The sequence below is a fragment of the Oncorhynchus mykiss genome, chromosome 4 (genome assembly GCF_013265735.2).
Source record: "Oncorhynchus mykiss isolate Arlee chromosome 4, USDA_OmykA_1.1, whole genome shotgun sequence".
NCBI lineage: Eukaryota > Metazoa > Chordata > Actinopteri > Salmoniformes > Salmonidae > Oncorhynchus > Oncorhynchus mykiss.
The window spans coordinates 20,400,935-20,425,895 of NC_048568.1; the positions used below are offsets into that span (position 1 = coordinate 20,400,935).

At 43.2% G+C, this 24,961-nt stretch overlaps 1 protein-coding gene and 1 pseudogene across 3 annotated transcripts in view; one reads left to right on the forward strand and one right to left on the reverse strand.

Moving 5' to 3' along the window:
* Positions 1–18,828, reverse strand: part of LOC110522275 (nuclear receptor coactivator 1) — a 91,002-nt gene extending 72,174 nt beyond the window's left edge. For 2 of the 3 annotated variants that reach the window (XM_036975854.1, XM_036975855.1), the window contains exon 1: positions 18,276–18,828. The gene's annotated coding sequence lies outside the window, so the exon portion shown is untranslated. Of the gene's footprint in view, positions 1–7,454; positions 11,358–18,275 lie in introns of those variants that run through there. The other variant, XM_036975853.1, reaches the window with a different exon arrangement.
* A 441-nt stretch (positions 18,829–19,269) lies between these two features.
* LOC110522280 lies at positions 19,270–21,583 on the forward strand (annotated as a pseudogene).
* Positions 21,584–24,961: the final 3,378 nt, after the last annotated feature.

The following is a 24,961-nucleotide window of genomic DNA, read 5'->3' on the forward strand; positions in this document are numbered from 1 at the left end:
GACGTTCCAATTTAGGTGCTCATTAGTGCCCAAATCTTCAACGGGTTATAGGGTAAAGGGTTATAGAGACAACATGGAAAATCAAATTTTTTAATATGAATAAAGACTTGCTAAAGTGCAAAAATATATCATTTTGACATTTCCCTCTGACTTCTAGGAAGCTTTAACCCATCCAAATTCCTCCAAGTTTTCACCACAAAACATTGTAAAGCCCTAGTTATTTTGTTGCTTTGACAAAGTCATTATTGAAGATTATTATGTATTTCATGAATCATTAGTAATTAATTTTACGGTAAAACATGCCCCTCATATTACATTAACTGAACGCTCATTTTAATATGGAGCAACTATTCCTTAACAAAACATTTTTTAGATAGTCAAATTATAGTGCAAAAGCAGGGGAGCTTGTTCTAAAATAATTAGCAATTTTCTGGTGTTTTGTGGTGGAAAACAGAGTGCGTCAAGTATAACATGTTACAGGCTAGAAGTTTAAACAAATTACACGTTGAAGCTTGCTTTCAATTGCAAGCTTGAGCACCCAGTTGCACACAACAAACTTCCCTTCACCATGTCACATGGGGATTCATGGCTGATTTAAGATGTAGTAGTCAACCCTGTTACTTTATTAGGCACTTAATAAGTGTTCTTATTTAACCTCATGAGATGGGAAAAGGGTTTCTTTATTAAGTTGAACATGTGCTCTTTTGACAGAATGTTCAAATTAATTTAAATAAAATGTTACTACTCAAAAGGCCCCTAATTGGTGGAATTACCAATCTAGTCAGATATACACTCCCTCAAGTGACAAAGACATTACTTAAGATGGCTACTTACGGTTGACATATTATGTTAATGTTAAATACTTTCAATTCCTCGGTAATGTGCACATACCATTTCGCTATCTAATCTGACATACTGTGAGGTAAGATTCTAATGTATGGCACCATAAAACGGCCACTTTACTGCATATGAGCCAATTATTAACAGCCTCCCCTAAAATGCCCCACATTCAGTCCTGCTTGACTAACAGTTTTCTGGTACCGTGCTTGAATTACTTATTAATCTTACAAAAACACACATGGGAGTATATTAATACTGGGAATAGTTTAAAATTGTTCATACATTTACACTGTCCAACAACACAACTGATGTTTAGGTTCCATTTCCATCAATGACAAGTGAACTATCCCCAGCTTGAGGTGGAGGGTCAGGGTCTGTATTGGGGGGAGACTGACAGTCCAAGCTGCTTAACTACACCCTCGCCCTGGCCCCTTGGCCTAGCCCTCCTCATAAACACATTCCTATATTGAACTCTAAACGGACTAAAATGAAAGCAGGCAAATATAGGCAGAGGCCTGAGGCAAATATACGGTACAGCCACAAATGCTACAACAACAAAGAGAACATGTAGACCAGACGAGCGTGCACACACAGCAACCTCTGAAATGGTATTGATGGATGATTATGTTTAGATAAAAACATTAAAGTGAGATCCAGTTATATACACACACACACACACACACACACACACAGTGGGGCAAAAAAGTATTTAGTCAGCCACCAATTGTGCAAGTTCTCCCACTTAAAAAGATGATGAAAAATTACAGGCCTCATAGGTACACTTCAACTATGACAGACAAAATGAAAAAAATAATAAATCCAGAAAATCACATTGTAGGATTTTTAATGAATTTATTTGCAAATTATGGTTGAAAATACGTATTTGGTCAATAACAAAAGTTTCTCAATACTTTGTTATATACCCTTTGTTGGCAATGATAGAAGTCAAACGTTTTCTGTAAGTCTTCACAAGGTTTTCACACTGTTGCTGGTATTTTGGCCCATTCCTTCATGCAGATGTTTTGGGGCTGTTGCTGGGCAACACAGACTTTCAACTCCCTCCAAAGATTTTCTAAGGGGTTTAGATCTGGAGACTGGCTAGGCCACTCCAGGACCTTGAAATGCTTCTTACGAAGCCACTCCTTCGTTGCCCGGGCGGTGTGTTTGGGATCATTGTCATGCTGAAAGACCCAGCCACGTTTCATCTTCAATGCCCTTGCTGATGGAAGGAGGTTTTCACTCAAAATCTCACGATACATGGCCCCATTCATTCTTTCCTTTACACGGATCAGTCGTCCTGGTCCCTTTGCAGAAAAAAGCCCCAAAGCATGATGTTTCCACCCCCATGCTTCACAGTAGGTATGGTGTTCTTTGGATGCAACTCAGCATTCTTTGTCCTCCAAACATGACGAGTTGAGTTACCAAAAAGTTATATTTTGGTTTCTTCTGACCATATGACATTCTCCCAATCTTCTTCTGGATCATCCAAATGCTCTCTAGCAAACTTCAGGGGGTGGGGGTGGGGGTGGAAGCAGGGGGTGGGGGTGGGGGTGGGGGTGGAAGCATCATGTTGTGGGGGTGCTATGCTGCAGGAGGGACTGGTGCACTTCACAATCAAGATGGCTTTATGTGGCAGGAAAATTATGTGGATATATTGAAGCAACATCTCAAGACATCAGTCAGGAAGTTGAAGCTTGGTTGCAAATGGGTCTTCCAAATGGACAATGACCCCAAGCATACTTCCAAAGTTGTGGCAAAATGGCGTAAGGACAACAAAGTCAAGGTATTGGAGTGGCCATCACAAAACCCTGACCTCAAACCTACAGAACATTTGTGGCAGAACTGAAAAAGCATGTGCGAGCAAGGAGGCCTACAAACCTGACTCAGTTACACCAGCTCTGTCAGGAGGAATGGACCAAATTCACCCAACTTATTGTGGGAAGCTTGATGAAGGCTACCAGAAACATTTTACCCAAGTAAAAATTTAAAGGCAATGCTACCAAATACTAATTGAGTGTATGTAAACTTCTGACTCACTGGGAATGTGATGAAAGAAATAAATGCTAAAATAAATCCTCTCTACTATTATTCTGACATTTCACAATCTTAAAATTAAGTGGTGATCATAACAGGGAATTTTTACTAGGATTAAATGTCAAGAAATTAGTTTAAATGTATTTGGCTAAGGTGTATGTAAACACACACAGATATATAAACTCAGCACAAAAAGAAACATCCTTTTTCAGGACCCTGTCCTTCAAAAGATAATTCATAACAATACAAATAACTTCACTGATCTTCATTGTATAGGGTTTAAACACTGTTTCCCATGCTTGTTCAATGAACCATAAACAATTAATGAACATGCACCAGTGGTACGATCCTTAAAACACTAACAGCTTACAGACGGTAGGCAATTAAGGTCACAGTTATGAAAACTTAGGACACTAAAGAGGCCTTTCTACTGACTCTGAAAAACACCAAAAGAAAGATTCCCAGGGTTCCTGCTCATCTGTGTGAACGTGCCTTAGGCAATAAATTACAATGTCTGTACTGTGAGACGCCTAAGACAGCGCTACAGGGAGAGGGGACGCACAGCTGATCGTCCTCGCAGTGGCAGACCACGTATAACAACACCTGCAAAGGATTGTTACATCCAAACATCACACCTGCGGGACAGGTACAGGATGGCAACAACAACTGCCCGAGTTACACCAGGAACGCACAATCCCTCCATCAGTGCTCAGACTGTCCGCAATAGGCGGAGAGAGGCTGGACTGAGGGTTGCAGGCCTGTTGTAAGGCAGGTCCTCACCAGACATCAACGTTGCCACTCTGGAGTGGGATCGATTTGGAGGTGGAGGGTCTGTTATGGTCTGGGGCGGTGTGTCACAGCATCATCGGACTGAGCTTGTTGTCATTGCAGGCAATCTCAATGCTGTGCGTTACAGGGAAGACATCCTCCTCCCTCATGTGGTACCCTTCCTTCAGGCTCATCCTGACATGACCCTCCAGCATGACAATGCCACCAGCAATACTGCTCATTCTGTGCGTGATTTCCTGCAAGACAGGAATGTCAGTGTTCTGCCATGGCTAGCGAAGAGCCAGGATCTCAATCCCATTGAGCACGTCTGGGACCTGTTGGATTGAAGGGTGAGGGCTAGGGCCATTCCCCCCAGAAATGTCGGCGAACTTGCAGGTGCCTTGGTGGTAGAGTGGGGTAACATCTCACAGCAAGAACTGGCGAATCTGGTGTCGTCCATGAGGAAGAGATGCACTGCCGCCCCAAATGTAGCTGATGGCCACACCAGATATTGACTGTTACTTTTGATTTGATTACCAGGACGTGTGCTCCGGGCATGTGCTAACCAACTGGCAGATGTCTTCACTGACATTTTCAACATGTCCCTGATTTTGTCTGTAATACCAACATGCTTCAAGATGACCACCATAGTCCCTGTGCCCAAAAAGGTAACCTGCCTAAATGACTACAGACTTTGAAAGGCTGGTAATGGCTCACATTAACACCATAATCCCCAAAACCCTAGACCCACTCGAATTTGCATACTGCTCAAACAAATGATGCAATCTCTATTGCACTCCACACTGCCCTTTCCCACCTGGACAAAAGGAACACCTGTGTGAGAATGCTATTCATTTATCTACAGCTCAGCGTTAAACAGCATAGTGCCCTCAAATCTCATCACTAAGCTAAGGACCCTGGGACTAAACACCTCCCTCTGCAACTGGATCCTGGACTTCGACGGGCCGCTCCCAGGTGGTGAGGGTAGGTAGCAACATATCTGCCACGCTGATCCCCAACATTGGAGCCCCTCAGGGGTGCGTGCCCAGTCCTCTCCTGTACTCCCTGTTCACCCACAACTACATGGCCAGGCACGACTCCAAACCATCATTAAGTTTGCAGACGACGCAACAGTGGTAGGCCTAATCACTGACAAGACAGCCTATAGGGAGGAGGTCAGAGGCCGGGTGGTGCCAGAATAACAACCTATTCCTCAACATAATCAAGACAAAGGAGATGATTGTGTCCACATCACCAACAAACTAGAATGGTCCAAACACACCAAGACAGTCGGGAAGAGGGCACGACAAAACCTACTCCCCTCAGGAGACTGAAAGGATTTGGCATAGGTCCTCAAAAGGTTCTAGAGCTGCAACATCGAGAGCATCACTGCCTGGGTACGGCAAATGCTCGGCCTACAACCGCAAGGCACTACAGAGGGTAGTGCGTACGGCCCATTACATCACTGCGGCTAAGCTGCCTGCCATTCAGGACCTCTACACCAGGCAGTGTCAGAGAAAGGCCCTATAAATTGTCAAAGACCCCTGCCACCCCAGTCATAGACTGTTCTCTCTGCTACTGCATGGCAAGCAGTACCAGAGCACCAAGTCTAAAACCAAAAGGCTTCTCAACAGCTTTTACCCCCAAGCCATAAGACTCCTGAACAGATAATCAAATGGCTACCCGGACTATTTGCATTGTGTTTACCCCCCACCCGCCAACCCCCTCTTTTACACTGCTGCTACTCTGTTTAACATCATCTATGCATAGTCACTTTAACTATACCTACAGGTACATATTACCTCAATTAGCCTGACTAACCGGTGCCCTGCACTCTGTACCACCTGTATATAGCCTCTCCTGTTTTTCTCAGTCATTTTACTTATCTTTTGTTTCCCTAATACCTTTTTTTTTGTTTTTTTTTACTTTATACCCATTTTTTACTTCACTTTGCACTGTTGGTTAGGGCCTGTAAGTAAGCATTTCACTTTAAGGTCTACACCTGTTGTATTTGGCGCAAGTGGGAAATAAACTTTGATTTGAGCTTTTCATTTTTTATTAATTTGTAAAAGTTTCTAAAAACATAATTCAACTTTGGCATTATGGGGTATTGTGTGTAGGCCAGTGACAGAAAATCTAAATTTCATCCATTTTAAATTCAGGCTGTAACAACAAAATGTGGAAAAAGTCAAGGCGTGATGAATAGTTTCTAAAGGCGCCGCAGCATAAAATCACACTTAACCTTCACTCTGATTACAAAAGTACCAAGTCAAACTATCAGTGACGGTAATGATCTCATGCTCTGACACTTCTAGGTTTGTGGCTTATCCTGCTTCTCCACCACATCGCTCTCTGCGTCTTTCCCCATAGGCTTTTCTCTCTTCCCCTGGGTTCCATATCATCTGCTTTCTCTCAGGGAGATCGCTTAGGCCCACCGTTTGTTATGGTTAGCTGTCCCTCGCCATCGCCACAACAGGCCCGCAGCCCTACTTCCTGTAAGCGAGCCCAGATAACACACGCAGTGGCGAGTTCACTCAGTCACTCGGTTATCCATCTCCTGGCCTGGCGACAATGGGCAAATCACACTGCTCCATGCCAGTGTGCCACCACACCACTCCACTTTAAAGGAAGATGTCATTTCCATGAGGTTTGTGGCTGAGCGGAGCCACTAAGCTAAAACATCCTGACCTGTCTGTCTGACTGACTGTGTCGGTCTGCCCATAGGGCCACAGCTGAAATGCTCTCTCAGTTACACAACATGGGGCATGGTGGCACCTGTCACAAACCACTAAGCTCAAAGATATGTTCTCTCTCTTACAAACACTAGGCTGCTTTTGACGGGCTATTACGTAAAGCCTATGTTCCTCAAGTGAGTACATAGGAAGACTGATTTGTAGGCTCTATGTCCTATTTATTATTTTTCTTAAGTCAACATGGTCTAGAACTTCAGGCTATAAGCCCATCTTTAAGATTGGCTTGTTAAAATAAGGCAACAACTCAAGCTGTGCCCTGAAATGCCCTTTCCCTCTCCTCCTAAACTCTCCTATTCATTCTTACTATGACCCATTTTAAAATGTTGGGTTTTAACACTCCCTAATGAAAGCTAAGCCACTTTACAAATCAGTTCCCCCTTGAATTACAATTTGCCATTTTCAAGTTCAGCTACACCGTTTAAAATTCCTTTCACAATCAATGATCGCCAGGGTGACGGTGTTGTACGTATAAGATAAGTCACAATGTAGCCCAAAGATGTACATTTTAAAAAAAAAGCACTATAATTAGGTGGATAAATCATAAGTATGTAATGCATAGGCTATGACTTGACTAAATAACATCTAGGCATTTGATTTACATGACAAAAATGCAGCACATGTGACTGCCCCTGAGACCACATGGTCAGGGGGAGAGCTGAGCATAAACGTAACATGCTGTGGAGGGGAGAGAAGAAAAGCTAAAAACAAGGTGTGTTTAAAGACTCACTGAGTAACCTCTGCAAATCCCTCTCCCCACCTAAAGCTCAATGGTGGCTGAGAAAAACTAAACACACCTCAGCCAAGAGTGCAGGCACTTACAACAAGACTCTGCAAAACACGTAGCTAGCTACCTATTCACTCATTCCCAAACACAAAATAGCCAGAGGCCTTCACCCCCCCCCCCCCCCCACACACACACACACACACACACACACACACACACACACAGTAAACACACACCACAGTAACCTGAAGGTAAACAACTAGCTCAAGTCAAAAGAAAAGAGAAGGAGAGAGAGAAATTAAGATAAAAAGTGACCCAGTAAGAGATACACGCACCTGAAGCTCAGCTCAGCCTAGCGTTGGCCTGTATGTGTGAGACGTAAAGGATCCCGGCAGTCAGTCAGTCAGTCAGTCAGTCAGTCAGTCAGTCAGAGGAACACGCAGGTGCCAGGCAGCAGCCTCAACGAGTGGGCTGAGAGCAGAAGAAGTAGCTGCAGTCCAGAGACAGAGCACTAACTCCTCTGACAGGGTTCTGGGAGAAGCAGAACACCACCAAGAGCTTTCCATTCCACAGGCAGGCTTGCGCCCTCTCCTTTTTCCTGCACTCTCTTTCAGCGAGCTCTTCTGATCTCGCACATTTGCTCACACGGAGGTACTCTAATCACCTCCCTCACAGACAGAAAAGAAACGTATGGCACAGAGAAGGACAGCCCATCATGGAGAGAAATAGAGGGGGGGTGGTTATGAAATGAGTCCCCCAGGCACTGTGAACAGAGAAAGGGAGACTGTGTGGCAGTGAGAGGACAGCTCAACGGGAGACCCCTCGTGGAGGAGCCTTGGGGAGCTTAGCAGCGAGCACGCTTTAGGAAAGGACATCCCGCATGCTTTACGGCACACAGGACTACCCCCTCTCCCTGGCAGAAATGGTTTGCTCCATGAGAAGCTGCTCAGTCACTGTTGCAGAGTTCCTCCCCCCTGAAATATAGTACACAACAGGAGAATGTATACAGTTCTCCTGAAAACACGAACACAGGCCTAACTGGGTCTGTACTGCATGACTCAATGCACCGCTTTATCTTCACTGTACTGTATTTGGAATGCTTTGCAACCCGAATTCAAATTACAGCAATCATCAAAACAGAGGCAGTTGTAGAATTAAGGCACATCCACATATGTTGTGTGAAATGTTCAAGGGACCTCAAAACATGGGTCATTACAGTAAGATAGAGGCAGAGACACAGATTGTGTCATTTAAAAAAAGCTACAGTATACAGACAGAATGCCAACCATTCTGTGTTTGTTTCACGCCTCATTTGGCTACATCTCCATAGAAAGACAGACACACCCCCCACCACCCGTCACATTATCAATCTGATCCTCCTCCTCCTCCTCATCGTCGCTAGAGCCACACTTCGGCCTCCTGCGTTTGTTTCTGTCTGAAAGGCCGGTCCGGGTTGGGTCAGAGCTGGCCCTTCACCACTCACCAGACTCCCAGGTCTCATGTCTCCCTCTCACAGGCCCTCATTCTTCAGCTAGTCCCCCTCATATCAGCCTGCCTGGCTGTCACACGCAGACATATCTGCTCACACTTCCAGACCTGCCCTTCTCCTGCCCTCTGAAGCATCCACTTCCTAGTTACTAATGAACATCAGGAAACGTCAATGGGTCATGTGTATAGTGCAATGCTGCTCTGTGCAGCAACATGTATGTGTAGCGATAGGCCGTAAATCGCTCCCCACAGGCTCCAGGTAGGTGAACCAGGTGGTAACTATGCCTACGTGATTACCCCTACCTACAGCTGGGGAGGATATATGGACAGCCTCAGGAACAGGGAAACCAGAAAGGCCCCCTGCCCCTCTCAGAGTATTGTTCCACACTCTCACTGTTTACACCCCGATTTAGGATGTTTACACAGAGGAGGAAATGGCCCAGTGCAGTCAGACCTCTACAGCACTGGAGCAGTCCTCTCCTCAGGCTCCTAGCAGTGAGGCCCAGCCTAGGATACGACAGTACAGCAGCCTGTCTGCCAGAATGGCTAGGGGCCACAGCCAAAGTTGTGGCTACAGTTCTGGTTGGCTGAGGCTTATGGCCGGGGATGATGTAACATATTATGCTTGGCTACAGCTTATGGATAATGGCACAGATTATGGCTATGGTTATTGTAACAGTTGTGGCTGGGGAATGGGCGTGGGTTAGGGCTTAAGGCAATGGCTGTAGCGTGAAGGGACACTTTTATGGCTTATGGCACCACTTAAAACGTCCGTTATGGCTTTACAGACACTTAAGGCAACAGTTATGACTACTGTTATGGCAACAGCTAGTACAGCTAAAATATGGTACCAATTACGGCTAAGGAATTGGATACGGTGCGACTATTTCTAAACTTTGACAGCCCGATGTAAAGTTATGGCTTCAAACCTTTTTACATAACAGGATCCCTGCAGTACAGAACAAGTGCATCAGTGGCACATATCCTGCACTCACTCTATGATAACAGGCCAGGTACACAAGCAGCAATGCGCAGTCCCATTGACTTAATGATCCCTCTTAGCTTGATGATGATGAGACGATAAGAAGCTCATCAATACAATGCTCAGATCCTTGTCAGACATCTGGTGAGCTGTGAGTGTGACCCGCTAGGTGATTAGAGTAGAGAGTTCTGCCGTGGTGTGAGACTAGGAGCAGTTTTGAAGACAGACATACGCACATACACGTGGAGCAGCAGGAGAAGTCACGGGCCTGAGGTGCAAACTGAGGCAGATGTACTATGTGTGTGTGACATTTCACACTGTTTCACTAGCACTATAGCCCTCAGAGAAAAACACTCAAACTCATGAAACTACCATTCGGGCTGAACTAATTGGCTCTTTTAAAATTTGACTGAGGACCCATTAAAACGCTGACAGGGACAGACTCATCTCATGGTGAGGCAGCGAAGAGACATTGTCCACTAACTCAGCCACTTTTCTAAACAACTCAGAAGACTGTATTGATTCATTAATTGACTTAAATAAGGCAATTCTGTTGACCTAACCCATGGTCATGAATGTGTAGACAGTACTCTTCACACTCTTTAGTTATTGATACACTTAGCCTAGATGTAGGTTTAGGCCAAGCTTCAGTTGGGAATTATTTTTATTTTTTGGGGGAACTCTTTTTGGTAGAATTGTTTTGGAATGTTGCCTTGGAAACCCTGAAGAAAATAGATAGCTTACCTCAAAATCCAATAGATTATGGGGTGGGGTTGTTAACCTATAGGGAGTAACAGTATTAACACTAATATCATACCCTGTACTTACCTATACTTAGCTACAGTTTAACAGTAGAAAATAATTGCCGCACCTCCAGAAACTATTTGAACTGTGACAACATTCACTTTGTTTTGTCTTTGTACAGCTGTCAAATTACCAATCACACTTGGGTCAAAAGTGCACATGAGCGACCGTGGCAGGAGAGTTTCAATAGCAGGTACGCATGTACCACAAAGCCTACTTCATAATGAACCAGTTTTCTAAAAAGGACCGTGTTTGCTATGCTAAAAGTAGACCTTCATGATTTAAGGTTCAAAGGAAAACCAAAAAGGAAATACAAGACAGCACTTAAACCATACAAAGATTATGTAATCAACTTGTGTTAAATACATAATCACTGTTAATGTAAACGTCACATGACGTAATTTACCTTGGTGTTATTCTATCGTAAAAATACTTATACTTCGCCATAGGAAATATACAATATCCTGAAATTAATTGAAAGTTATACAAATGATTGTTATGCACCCAACATACAGTAATTGACTCAGTAGATTTCATTGCGCAGTACCATACAGTAGATGAGAGGGAGCGATACTGCGTAGGCTGGGTCAGATTTCACATTTCCATGGCAACAGCTAAGGGGCTGTTAACTACCAAAACACAGCTAATTTGTGTGTGTGTGTTGGGGGGGAGCTGTGTTTCAGTAGTCACAGCCCCTCAGATGTTGCCATGGGGGGGGTTCAACCTGAGTGTTTTTCAAACCCCCTCACCCCTTCTCACGCAGCATGGGCACCTCAGGTAATAATAATAATCAGAAATTCAATCTGTGAAACGCCCAATCTACACACTGGCCTCCGTAGCAACATCAAGCCCCTGCTTCCCCTTCTCGACCGGTCACCCAGCTTTTGTACAGGAGGTAATATTAGCAGGTATTATTTTATATTAGATTGGAGTCATTTCTACACTGAAAAAAATAAAAAATAAGTGTTGGTCCCATGTTTCAATGCCTGAAATAAAAAATCCCAGACATTTTCTCCATATGCACAAAAAGCTTATTTTTCTCAAATGTTGTGCACAAATTTGTTTACATCCCTGTTAGTGAGCATTTCTCCTTTGCCAAAATAATCCATCCACCTGACAAGTGTGGCATCTCAAGAAGCTGATTAAACAGCATGATCATTACACAGGTGCACCACCATGTGCTGGGAACAATAAAAGGTCACTCTACAAATGTCACAGATTGGTGTGATTGGCATGCTGAATGCAGGAATCGCCACCAGAGCGGTTGCCAGAGAATGTAATGTTCCCCTACCATAGGCCACCTCCAACATTGTTTTAGAGAATTTGGCAATACGTTCAACCAGCCTCATAACAGCAGACCATATGTAACCACGCCAGCCCAGGACCTCCACATCTGGCTTCGTCACCTGCAGGATGGTCTGAGACCAGCTACCCGAGCAGCTGATGAAACTGTGGGCTTGCACAACTGAAGAATTTCTGCACAAACTGTCAGAAACCGTCTCGGGGACATTCATCTGTGTGGTCGTCGTTCTCACCAGGGTCTTGACCTGACTGCAGTTCGGCATTGTAACCGACTTCAGTAGGAAAATGCTCACCTTCAATGGCCACTGGAATGCTGAAGAAGTGTGCCCTTCACAGATGAATCCCGGTTTCAACTGTACAGGGCAGATGACAGATGTCGTGTGGGCGAGCGGTTTGCAGGTGTCAACATTGTGAACAGAGTGCCCCATGGTGGCGGTGGGGTTATGGTATGGACAGGCATAATCTAAGGACAATGAACACATTTTATTGATGGCAATTTCAATGCACAGAGATACTGTGAGGAATTCCTGAGGTCCATTGTTGTCATTCATCCTCCCCCATCACCTCATGTTTCAGCATGATAATGCACGGCCCCATGTCACAAGGATCTGTACACAATCTCTGGAAGCTGAAAAAGTCCCAGTTTTTCCATGACCTACATACTCACCAGACATGTCACCCATTGAGCATGTTTGGGATGCTCTGGATCAACATGTACAACAGCGTGTTCCAGTTCCCAACAATATCCAGAAACTTCACATAGCCATTGAATAAGAGTGGGACAATATTCCACAGGCCACAATCAACAGCCTGATCAACTCTATGTGAAGGAGATGTCGTGCTGCATGAGGTAAATGGTGGTCACCAGATACTGACTGGGTTTCTGAACCACTACCCTACTATAAAAAAAATAAAAGAGTTATCAATAGATGCATATTTGTATTCCTAGTCATGTGAAATACATGGATTAGGGCCTAATGAATTTATTTGTCTGATTTACTTACATGAACTGTAACTCAGTAATATCTTTACAATTATTGCATGTTGCGTTTATACTTTTGTTCAGTGTAATTTAAAAAACAACGGTGACAGCAGAAGTAGAAAAAGACCTCTACCACTGAGCTGAGCAAGTCAACGGTCAAAACCACGGTAAACAACTCAACAATCGAGAGATGGAATGCTGATTGGGTGGGGGTCAAGACCACTCAAGATCGTGCCACCACAATGTTCCGCAAAGCTTTCTGCGAAACTCCAGTACATTTGACATGCAAGAGCTTTCACAAGCTTTTGCAGAAAATGTTTAGGTAGGCCAAGTTCAGTTTAGTGATCGCAAATGAAAATGCCCTGGAAATGCCTCAAAATGCCCCCGAAAAGGAGCTCACAAGGTCAAAAAAATGCCATAGGAAATAAACCTTTTTCCAATCCTGTATGGAGCATGACTCCTATCAGCATATCCTAGTTTGGTTGATTCTGTGCTACAGAACTGTGATTACATGCGACAGGCAGCAGCATATATAGATAGATACAAGCCTCATCTGTGTTGTGTTGTTCCTGCACTGAACACTCCCTGTATGGACAAGGGGTTTAGCAGCACAATGACCTGACCTGTCTCTCTTTGTACCCCTTACTCATCTGTAAGGACTGGCTACCAGGGTGTAAACAATATAACAGTGACTAAGTCAGTCTAGTCAGGTTTCTGCAATATTGTTCTATTAACTTCCTAATGATTACTGCTAGAAAAAGAGAGGACAAGTATTAATATTCACTCTTTCAGCACACGGGGGGGGGGGTTGAAGAGGGTTAGATGAATAAGCTCAATCAAGATCAATCAATCCAATATGTCTACGAATTCATGATAAACCAGGCCTTTATACAGAGAAAGCTAGTTAAGGGGACAGGCGAGGAAACGCGCCTATGTAGCAAAAAGATAGACCGGAACCAGGGGATGCAATTGAGTTAAGTACAGTATAAGGGGAAGAAGGGGGTCACAATTACTTGATCTAAGGCTCCAGAGGGTGACTCATGGGGGGGGGGGGGGGGGGGGGGGGGGCTGCTGTTGTGGTGGTCCTCTGCTCTGAGGGGGGTGGTGGTGGGGCGGGTAGGATCCAGGAGAGGGGGCTATGGCGCCAAGGCCTCCCTATCATGCAGCACCATCCCACTGGGGGAGAAGGTAGCGAGCAGGACCTCGAAAGAGAAGAGAGAGAGACTTTAGTGTTTACTGGAGGACCATCTGGGACAGGCTGACAAGATGAACGATGCTTACTGGTCCACCATGCATGGCAGCTGCTCAAGCCTTCAGCTAATTGAAACTTTTGGCACCTCTAGCACCGAGCCAGTGCCACCGTTCATGGGAGCAAGCGCCATGTACCGCATCGCTTGCAAAATGGCTTGCGTTTAGCCCCCCCTTCTCCCATTGAGGTCTATGAGACATTCGCCGCTTACCGTGGCACGTTTGTGACTATATATGTTAGCAGCCTATAGCCTACAGCTCATCCCTCCATGATGAGGAAATATGACATCACTGACAGGCAATACATTGCTCCCCATCTGCCCTGCTGAAGTAAAACCAACCAGACTTTTCAACAAATAGGCTAATAGATGCTCTATTAGAATAAAATTGAGCCTAAAGGAGTGACAACACACCCGCTACAAAACCGTCTCCAGACACAAGAGGCATGATGCAGCAGGCCGTTAACACTGACTGATGTTCCTCTAGCACTTCACCTGCTACAACATCCTGTACTTTGAACTTTGGGGGTGAGATTTTCACTACCGTTTCTCAAATCTGTTTCAAATGACTCCTGAGGGCACAGATCCAGTCAGCAGATGCTACTGTATGTGAGAAAAAAAAAAGTTATCTTCACCACAACAAGTTAAAGGGAGGCCCATGGGAGTCAGTCACACTGCCTGCCAAACCACAGCCAAGCATCTCACTCCCGCAGTACAGTTCCACTGTACAAACGGTTGTCTCAGTTCTCTTCCTAGCATGCCCCGATAAAATAATTAATGGGACACTGGGATCTGGTTATTCAGCTCAAAATCAGTGAATGCGCCACAGCGCTCTCTTCCCTCTCACTCTATTTCCTTCCCTACCCCCACAAATTCACACAGCCTGCTGCACAAGCTTTTTTCCAGGGAGAGGAGAATGTAGGTCAGCTCTCTGACGGCTGTGGAGGCACAGCTGAGCACCCGCTCCATTCCTCTCCACCACACACACACACACAGAAATCTGATCATCCTCACAAGGTTTTGGATCATGCTTGTCCATTAAAACCACCAATGTAAAATCAATCTTACCATTTCATCACTATAATACTACCAAAATAATTTAGCCTATATGAAGCTTTTCACCTTTTAACCCATGCACACTAATGCAGGTGCCTTGGGTAAAAAAAAAAAAAAAAAATCCTCACTAAGCTTGTGAAAAGGAATGCTTTAAACATGACTACACTGAAAAGGCTGTCGAGAATGGTTGTGCTTAAATTTATATTTTAGGCAAATCATAAAATATCTGGTCTGATTTAGCTCCCACTACATTATGAATATGATTTAATATTAAAAGGGGCAGTCAGAGGTTACTACATCTATTTTGGGACTAATAGATTAATGATATGTACCCATGGATTCTTAAAGACAATAACTTAGAAATGTCTCTTGAGCTTAGTACATCTGTCGTACCCCATCAGAAACCAAAATATATGCTCGTTTAACTCCAATGTTTGTAAACAAAGTAAACGTTAAAAAAAAACACTGTATAGCCCCAAAACATGGTCAAAACTATAATTTTGATATCATGGTCAGTCCTTGCATCCATAGCTCTGTATATGAGTGGTGATGCTTCTCCAGCCCCATCCCTCAGCTTGTCACCGAAACAGGGGTCAGGGAGTCACTTTGTTATTGTTTTAACTGCTGATTGACACTTTAAGCCTACAAATCAAAATGATGTCACAAATAGTTCAAAATGAATCTATCCTAAACCCTGACCATCTTCACCTCTTTTATGACACAGGGAAATACAATAACAATGTGTCAGTCATGTCTCCCTCTTCTGAGAAATGCTCAAATCAAGGCCATGGTCATATAAATTCAGCTGCTACTGTGCTAGAATGTTGCAGGTAACAAGGTTGTGGATTATTGCGACATTGTTTATTACCCAAACCCACTGTCCTAATGAGTGTGATACATTTCTTACTCTCTTTCAGCAAGAAGAAATAAATCCAGACGGGGGAAATAAAGACCATTAAGATTTGATAAAGGAGTGCAAACTAGTAGTCAAATATGACCTATTTGTTCCGGAGCTTGATAGCAGTGCGACAAACAAAAGCAAATTAAACTGCTGGTGAAGAGAGTACCAACTTTGACCTGCTTGCATTGACTTCAGTCTTTTGACCAATCACATCAGATCTTTTCACACTAGATATGTCAGAGCTGATCTAATTGGTCAAAAGACCAATTAGTGAGAAAAGAAAAATCTGAATTAGGCTGCATGTCTAAACACAGCCAACGAGGCCTAGGCAAGTAGCCTATAGCCTATACACACACACTTTTTGCTCAGCCTATCCTAACTGCATTGCATTTACAACCAAAGATGTACATAAAGAACCCCGAATTAAAATATGGATTCTTAAACTAATAAGAATTCAATACATTTCCTTGGGGATAATGAAGAGGATGTGCATTCTATAGAAAATAATGAACGATGAGGAAGGTGTGTTCTACGACACGCTAGTGGAGTAGAACTAACCTTCCACGGAGTTGCCTTATTTTCCAGAGAACGCATAGAGCCACGAGTTGATTATCCCTTTTATACCATGGCTATAATTTAACGCATTTGTCACTAGAAATGTGTTCAACACCCACTGAAGTAGCTAGCAAGTTCACTAGATAGCGACAGTAGTTGCATTGGTAACCAAACAGACTTGCTAGTTTAGCTAACCAAACCATCAGTCCTAGCTTGCTATTATAAAAATCTGATTCAACAATGCCAATGTTTTCAATTTGACTTTTGCTTTCAAAAGCAGCTCAAACATAAAAATGAACCATAGCCATTGAATTCTACCATGCAAAAACAGCCCCACAGTGGAGCTGTCATAATACCCATAAAACCTAGCGGTCAAACAGGGACATGCTTCCAATCATTTTGCCACCATTCATTTTTCCCATAGGGAACTTTAGAAACACTTAAAATAAGGGCTGTGTTTCATGTACGCTAACCCTGGCGAGACGTTTTGCTAACCATGTAAATCTCTCTAGGACAGGGTGACTTTTACTCAAAGAATCGAAAATGCTAATTGGAATCAAAGTATACATCATGCAAAACTACAAATCCCAGCAAGATCCGGCACGCCACCCCAACTGACACCTTTGCTAACAGGTAGCGTCAATGTAAAACTGCCACACGAGAGTACACAGAATTGTCAAATTTAAAGAAACGTAGCCAATTTATTAGATAGTTAATCCAGAGATTCTTACCTTTGCCTCAATTCGGCAGTGTCGTCCTGATCATGGCATTTGTAGTTCTTTGATAGCCACATTAGCATTTCATTGGGGGGGGGGGGGGGTAAATACAGGCGAATATAGTGATAAGTCACCTTGTCCTAGAGAGATTTACACATTTATCAAAACGTCACGCCAGGGTAAGCCTACAAAAAACACAGCCCTTACTTTAAATGTTTCTAAAAAAAAACTATGTTGAAAATGAATGGTGGTAAAATTATTAGAACCATTTCCTTGTTTGACACTAGGTTTTATGACTCATACTGTGGTACTCTATAAAGGGAACTAATGCATGCTCTAGAATGCCAATCAAAAACAAGTAATTCAACAATACCATGGTATAAAATACTATGTGTAACAAAAGACAGTCCACAACGGAGGACAATGTGTACTTGAATTTGACCGATGAAAATGCCTGACTGGTGGTGTGGCCAAAGCAACGTCCATAATTCTATAATTGAGCCTCACTCTCCAGTCCAATCACGCAGGTGCAAATCAGTCAATGAAGTTGACATCGTCACAAATGGATCCCTAATTGATTAGCTACCTTGGCCAATAAAAATACGCCCAATTCACCTTGAATCAATGGCTAGGTAGGGAGAACTAACTTCCCAGCGTGGTCGCACTTAATCCAAACGGTACTATAATGTTTGATTAACCAAATAGGGACACTAATGAAAACAATTAATTGGATCGAAGATTGCATTTTAAGTACAGATAGTTCGCAACTGGCAAACAAGAGGCACGTGCTCTACTACTCCATAACGAGACATTGACAAAAATCACATCCATTCCTGGGTCAAGGATTCAACGTTGGCGACAGCCGTCTTCCTTACATGCAACAAACTTCTCAAACAAAACAACTTGTTTGCAATCTCACAAATTAACGTTTTAATATATAGTTATCAAATACATGGTTTCAATTGAATGATTTATTGGAAGGTCAACGTTAGCTGGCTAACTGGCCCACTTCACGTTTGATCCTTCGCTACTAGCTAACGTTAGCTTGTTCGCAGTCCGCGGCTAAATCTGGTTTAGTCCAAACTATTTTGCGGCAGTTCTGCAGGGTGTTGTGCTGACTTACCTGCCTCAATCTCCGTATACGCTGGTGTTTATCTTCTGTATTTATTCAATTTCAATGCAATCTCTCGTTGGTTAAAGTTAGACGCTCAATTTCCATGCATAAATGGGCTAATTCGGATGTAAATATTTAACAGTAAAGCCCGTAAATTGGGCGGCCAGTGCCAGCTAGTTCGGGTGCCTTGGTTTTCTGTTCTGCCGCTCCATGAATCAATCTCTTCCACATGCTATGGATAATGTGGTCTGGCGCTGCAGTCTGACACAAGCCAGGGAGAACATGGTTGTTGGCTAATGTTGACAAACAAGCCTGGGAGTAAAAAAAAATCACACTATTGAAGCTAGCGAGATTAGCAATGTTGGCTAATTCAAAGCCAGTTTCAAAATAATGTCGCTGTTTTCAGCTATACATTATTCCGTATCGCCTTCAAAAATTAAGTTATTACGAAATCCAATTTGCGGTTTTGAAATTGTCATTCACGTTTTACTCATATTTGACTCTTTATGTCGCGTAGGTCTCTCCCCTCCGCCATTTTCAACATGTCGCTACACAAACAAACAATGGTAGCTCGTGCACGCACAATGATAGCAAATAGGCTCGTTCCCGAGGAGAGGGCAAGGAAGCAAGCTGCACTTGAAATGCCACCATAGAGATGTAAAATCCTCTTATAGAGGTTTTTGTTATGAATGTTTTTGTGTGTTTTTTTAACAAGCATCTGTGTTGTACCTCGGAGATGAAGTTCACATAGTGGGATAACTCTAATTTGGCAATGAAGTCAGTTTGCACAGTTCAGTTTATTCCTCCATTTATTTCGTACACATTGTCATGTCAGAAATATGTTCAAGACAATACCTATTGTTTTTAGAGAGAGACTGAACACTTGTTATTGTTTTTCGCTTCGCACGCCACTAGGTGGCAGATTAGACATAGCAAGGATGGGGAGTCTTCGACGTAGTTTTTCTGCGACAGCACATATTGTTACGCATGCATCGGATTCGTGATGGCAGAACAGGATTCTGAGTACGTATTTGTTTTCATGTCGATCTAAGTGCATCCTTTGCTAAATTAATAGTATTCATACATTTTCTAGTTTAAATGTAACAGTCCAATAGAAGTCCGTCAAGCCGTGTATTTGTATCATTTGTCTGAAAGATAAGCAAATTAGAGTTAGATAAATTGGTCAGTTACACATGATAGTCCCATCAGCCGGAACTATGCAAACATAATGACATTTTACGGGTTCGACACAGGTAATACGACACAATCTGCAAACAAATACTTGTGCAATGTGATCAGAATGGCATGTAACTAGTAACTTCAGTTTCGTTTGCTTTCAAATACTGGCTAGCAAGCCTCATTTCAATCAGATCCGAATGTCATGCATTTTGTTGTCACAGCTGGATAGGGGAATAATCTTGTCAATAGACCTATTTCTATGTTTGCAAACATTGTCGCACGAGGGCGATGCGCCCAAATTGGTGGCAGAACAAGGGGGAGTTTCTTATGAGTGCATTTAACACTACTTTTGGATTTTAATGTTCGCATGAATGTCTCGCTTAATGTGTTTGTCATCGCAAATCAACTGCGTTATACTTAAAACACTTCAACCAGTAAAATGGCTCTTTGGCTAGCTTTAGCTACAGCCTATATCAGTGAGCGTTAGTATTCTAGCCAACTGCTGAAAATACCACAACCAAATGCAATCTTTGCGACTGTTCAATCAATAATCAAAACATAATTATTAGCGTATGAGAACGTATGATTAATAACGTAAATATAGGCTGTTGAATTGGCGCAATGGCGACGTCTTTCTTACTGCCACCAAGAGTCGCTCGCATCTGTGCTTGACGTCAGTGTTATGTACTGGGAAGTTGTCTATAGTTCAATGTGCTTTGTCATTTTTGTCTCACCATTGTATAATCTGTATATAAGTGTTCAGATGTCTTTTTATGTTGTCTTCTGCATTTATTTTGTTCGTATTATCTTATAATTTCTTATTGTTGCATTGTCGAGAAGGAACCAGAAAGTGTGCATTTCGTTGGACGGTGTATACCATGTGTATCCTGTACATACGACTAATCAAACCTGAAACGTGTTTAGAGCAAAGAGGGTGATAAAGTTGGTTCCTGAGAACCTTCTGAAGAAGAGGAAGGCCTATCAAGCCATCAAAGCCACAAAACCGTGCACTTCTAGAGAAGGGAAAGGTAGTTAGCTGTGGTCAGTTTTACCATAGTGGTCTTCCAGTCATTTACCATAAACGTTTTGATGAATTTGTTGGACATCAACAAGTGTAGATTGTGTTCATCCAGGTATCCAAAGGCAAACCCTTGAAGTACAAGCGCTTGGAGGACTTCCTGAAGGATAGCCATAGAAAGCATCACGATGAAACCCGTATCCGGAGATCAGCTCACAAACCAGCTCCAGCCATGCCCTCTGCAAATAACACACTGGCCTTCGCTGTCCGCATCAGAGAGTGAGTGACTGAAATCTGTAGCTACATGATCTGATTGCAATGGTGGCGCAAATAAAGCTGTTGGCAGCCCTTTTTGAGCTAATCTTTTATTCAGATCCCCATTAGCTGTTGAAGCAGTAGCTATTCTTCTTGGGGTCCACACAATACAGAACATGAGAAAACTATTGTACAAGAACACCACAACCAAAGAACACGACTACTTAAAAAAAAATAACCAGACTAAGAACAAATTAAAATAAACACTATTCTCAAACCATTTTAAGTGCTTTGATATGTAGACACTTTAGGCTGTTGCAGCTGAAGAATAGAGCTGAAACGTTTGTGTTCACACACCTATTGTGTATACTCACAATGGAGTAGTGACTATGCACAATCATCTGGAATTACACTTTCACCAGTTCCTCTTTAGTGGTCTGGCTGAATATCAAAGTAATATTTTCATATTTTCTCTCTGTGCAGGATTGAAAGAGTCCCGGAGTTCAGAAGGGGGTTCAGATGTTACGACTAAGAAAGATCTTCAGCGGTGCCTTTGTCAAAATGAACAAGACCTCTATGGCCATGTTGAAAATGGTTGAGACTTATATGGCATTGGGGTAAGTAAGAGGGGAGGGTCTGACTTGAGAATGAAAAGCTTAGCAACTTGATGTAATGAGGTGACTCCACTTTGATGTATCCGCTATCATTTCTTATAACCGACAATAACTTTTGAACACCAGATCGGCAGTTACTTATCTCAATTCCGCCTTCAACTTTGACTCATCTGTTCAGTCACTTGATAATAAGATGGATGACCTCCGATCGTGGATTTTCTATTAAAGGGACTGCAATATTCTCTGCTGTTCTGAAACATGACTTTCGGATAATCGTTTTAAGTGGCCAAGTAGTGTGGGCCTATCAGAGCGGCCTACCATAATTTTTTTTTTTTTTGCAATGGAGAAAATGCATCCCATAACATCTTAACATGTAAATAGCTGTTCTATCATTCAGCCTACACTAGTAGCCAATGTGTGGTGTTCAATGTAGGCCTATGTTCCGTGAGGCTTTTCGGAGAAAAAAACTTGACATTAACCTGTTTATCCACTTGTCCTTCAGATAAGGTGACTAAACATTTTGTTGTGGTGTTTGATGCAAGAAACTAGGAACAGGAACAAGAAACAAAATTCCTTATTCCCATACCATTATTCCAGACAATCGGACATATTATGCTACACTCTGCCTATTGGCGACTTCAAGCCGGTCTCAAATAACAACATTGCCCCATTCTAAGACATAAAAAGCTCGACCTGACTCTTTTCAAAGATGGCTAGAAATATACATGTTTAGTGCCCTTATTGGAAGCAATCACTCCCACATTGCTGACTATAAATGATCTATAACTGGCCTAATAACTCACTATCTAGCAAAGAATATGAACAAAAGTGCACACGTGGCAGCTCTTTCTTTGATTGCAAAACAAGCACATAATAATCGACGCCGCTTATGTTGAAAAACAGTTCAAAGTGAATGGCATAAATCCATGTGTGACTCACCAGCTGGATTCGGTCTTGTAGCAACATTTTGAATTTATTTTTTGATTTCTTTTTTTACATTGGATACAAGTAGAGACTCGTAGCTACAAAATGGTATATCATACACTGCATTTGAGGAAACAGTGGGAAAGTAATTATGCTTTAAGTCTTTCACTGTTTTGGTACTACTATTGGAGTGCCCTTTGTCTACACCCATTCAACATTGTTCTTACCCTCTTATGCCTTAGCCACACCCATCTCTTTAAGAGTTGATCTGAGCATTCTGTACTAACTTGCCAGCTACTTCCAGACATTTTAAGAGAGAGAGAGACCAGCTCACTGAACATTACTCACCCTAGCAGAGCTGGTTAGGCTGTTATGTAATCCAGAGCGTTGGTGACAGATTGTCCATTTGTAAATGCAGAGCGTTTCGCCTTCAGAGCGCACACTGGACACTCAGGCCAATAAGTAAGGTTGATCCAAAAGCTCTGACCTCACAACGACAGTCAAGCACCCAAGCTAACTGGCTAACATTGGCTAGCTACTTCCAGACACATAATGAGAGAACACCCCACTCTGACCATTTTATTCACCCTAGCAGAGCTGGCTATCCAGAGCGTTGGTGACTAACTGTGCTGCTGGCAACAATTGAATTACGCTTTGTTGCCAATGTTTACTGACACGGACATATTCAACAGGTATTGAGTGTTCAAAAATGAATCAGTTATTCTGCACTCTGGCACACTAAGACGAGTATTTTGTTAAATGTAGCTAGATAACATTTTTTACGTTCTAACGGCTCTCCTGAGAAGTTGTGACTTGCGACATATGCCTAGTTTCCTGAATCGGGTCACATAGACCAATGGTGACTATAGGCATACTGAGTTGCAATAGAATCCTACTCTGATGCGCTCTGCCACAAAAATCTCTTGCATAGCTCGTTTTTGTTTTGGTATGTTGCATTGAAAGTGGATATTGTGTTAATTTGATCACACTTCCCACGGTAAAGGGAAAAGTTAATGGTGTTAACTAACATGAGAAAACTAAAGGAAGTTGAGTGGAGTTCAATCTCGTGCTTCTGTGAACGGGCTGATTTTTCTTCTGCCCAGCAGTTCCCGGGGAGCTGTGCTCCCGCGCGTAGCTTGGAGGAAACATTGCCCCAATGGCTATCCAGCTTGATGGCTTCTCCATTCACTAAGTGGACTGTCAAGGAAATGGGGAGGAGTTTGTCTCATCAACAACAAATGGTTTTCTGACTCGAGCACGGTGGAAATCTCAAACCATTGTTCACCTGATGATCAAATGTCGACCCTTGTACCTCCCGAGGGAGTTTTCAGCTGTTATCATGACTGTTATATACATTCAACCTCAGAACAAAAAAAATAACAAATTATAAACAAGCAGGAAAACATGCACCCGGAGGCTGCTTTTCTTGTTGCCGGCGATATAAATTCTGTGTCGTTAAGACACGTGATGCCCAACTTCCAACACTTCTCCTTCACCACTAGGGGCGATAAAGTCCTAGACCACTGTTACTCTACCCACAAGCAGGCATACAACACCCTCCCTCATCCCCATTCTGCAAATCAGATCAAGTTTAGCAGAAGCTCAAACAGGAAGTATCTGTGACTTGATCCGTTGAGAAATGATAATCGTAATCAGAGATTATGCTACAGGACTGCTTTGCTAGCGCTGATTGGAATATGTTACGAGACTCAACGAGCTCACCACCTCAGTCACCGGCTTCATTACGAAATGCATCGGCGATGTCCCCACAGCGATGGTTCATTGCTTCCCCAATCAAAAACCCTGGGTTAACACTGAGGTTGGCGCTAAGCTAAAGGACAGGGCTACCGCGCACAGGGCAGCCAGCCTTGAGGCTATGGCTGAGGACGGGATCAAGTACATGAAGTCCCACTAAGACTTCCGCAGAGTCATCAAATGAGCAAAAGGACAAAGTAGGAATAAGGTGGAATCATATTCCAGACTCCGACTCCAGCATGTGGCAGGGGCTACAGTCGATTACAGATTACAAAGGAAGATCCTGCCGTCGTTTTCCCAATGATGCCGCTCTATCAGAAGAACTCAACAACAATAACAGCATACTGTGCTGTGCGTGAGGGCCTCCACCGACTCAGAGGACTGGGCGATTTCGCTCTCCTAGGCTGAAGTGAGTAAGGTCTTAATCAGGTCAACACTCGCGGGGCTGGACATCATTCCAAGATGCGTTCTCAGAGCATGCGCAGAACAGCTGACGGCATCTTAACATTTTCGACATCCTTGTCCCAGTCTGTAATCCCCATGTCTTAAATTGACCACCATCCATCATTCCTGTTCCTATTAACTCTAAGGCGTCATGCTACAATGACTACCACCCTGTAGCACTCACATCTGCAATCATGAAGTGCTTTGAAAGGCTGGTTATGGCACACCCACAACACCAAGTTTGCTGACGACACGACGCTGGTAGGCTTGATCACTGCGACAATGATATATCCTACAGGGAAGAGGTCAGTGACCTGGCAGTGTGGTGCCTGGACAACAACCTCTCCCTCAACGTCAGTAAGACCAAGGTGCAGATCGTGGACTGCAGTGGAGCGGGTCAATAGCTTCAAGTTTCTCTGTGTCCAAATCACTAAGGTCTTAAAATGGTCCACGCACAGTCGAAGGCGCAACAGCGGTGTGAAAGGACAATCGTTAGACTCCAGTCA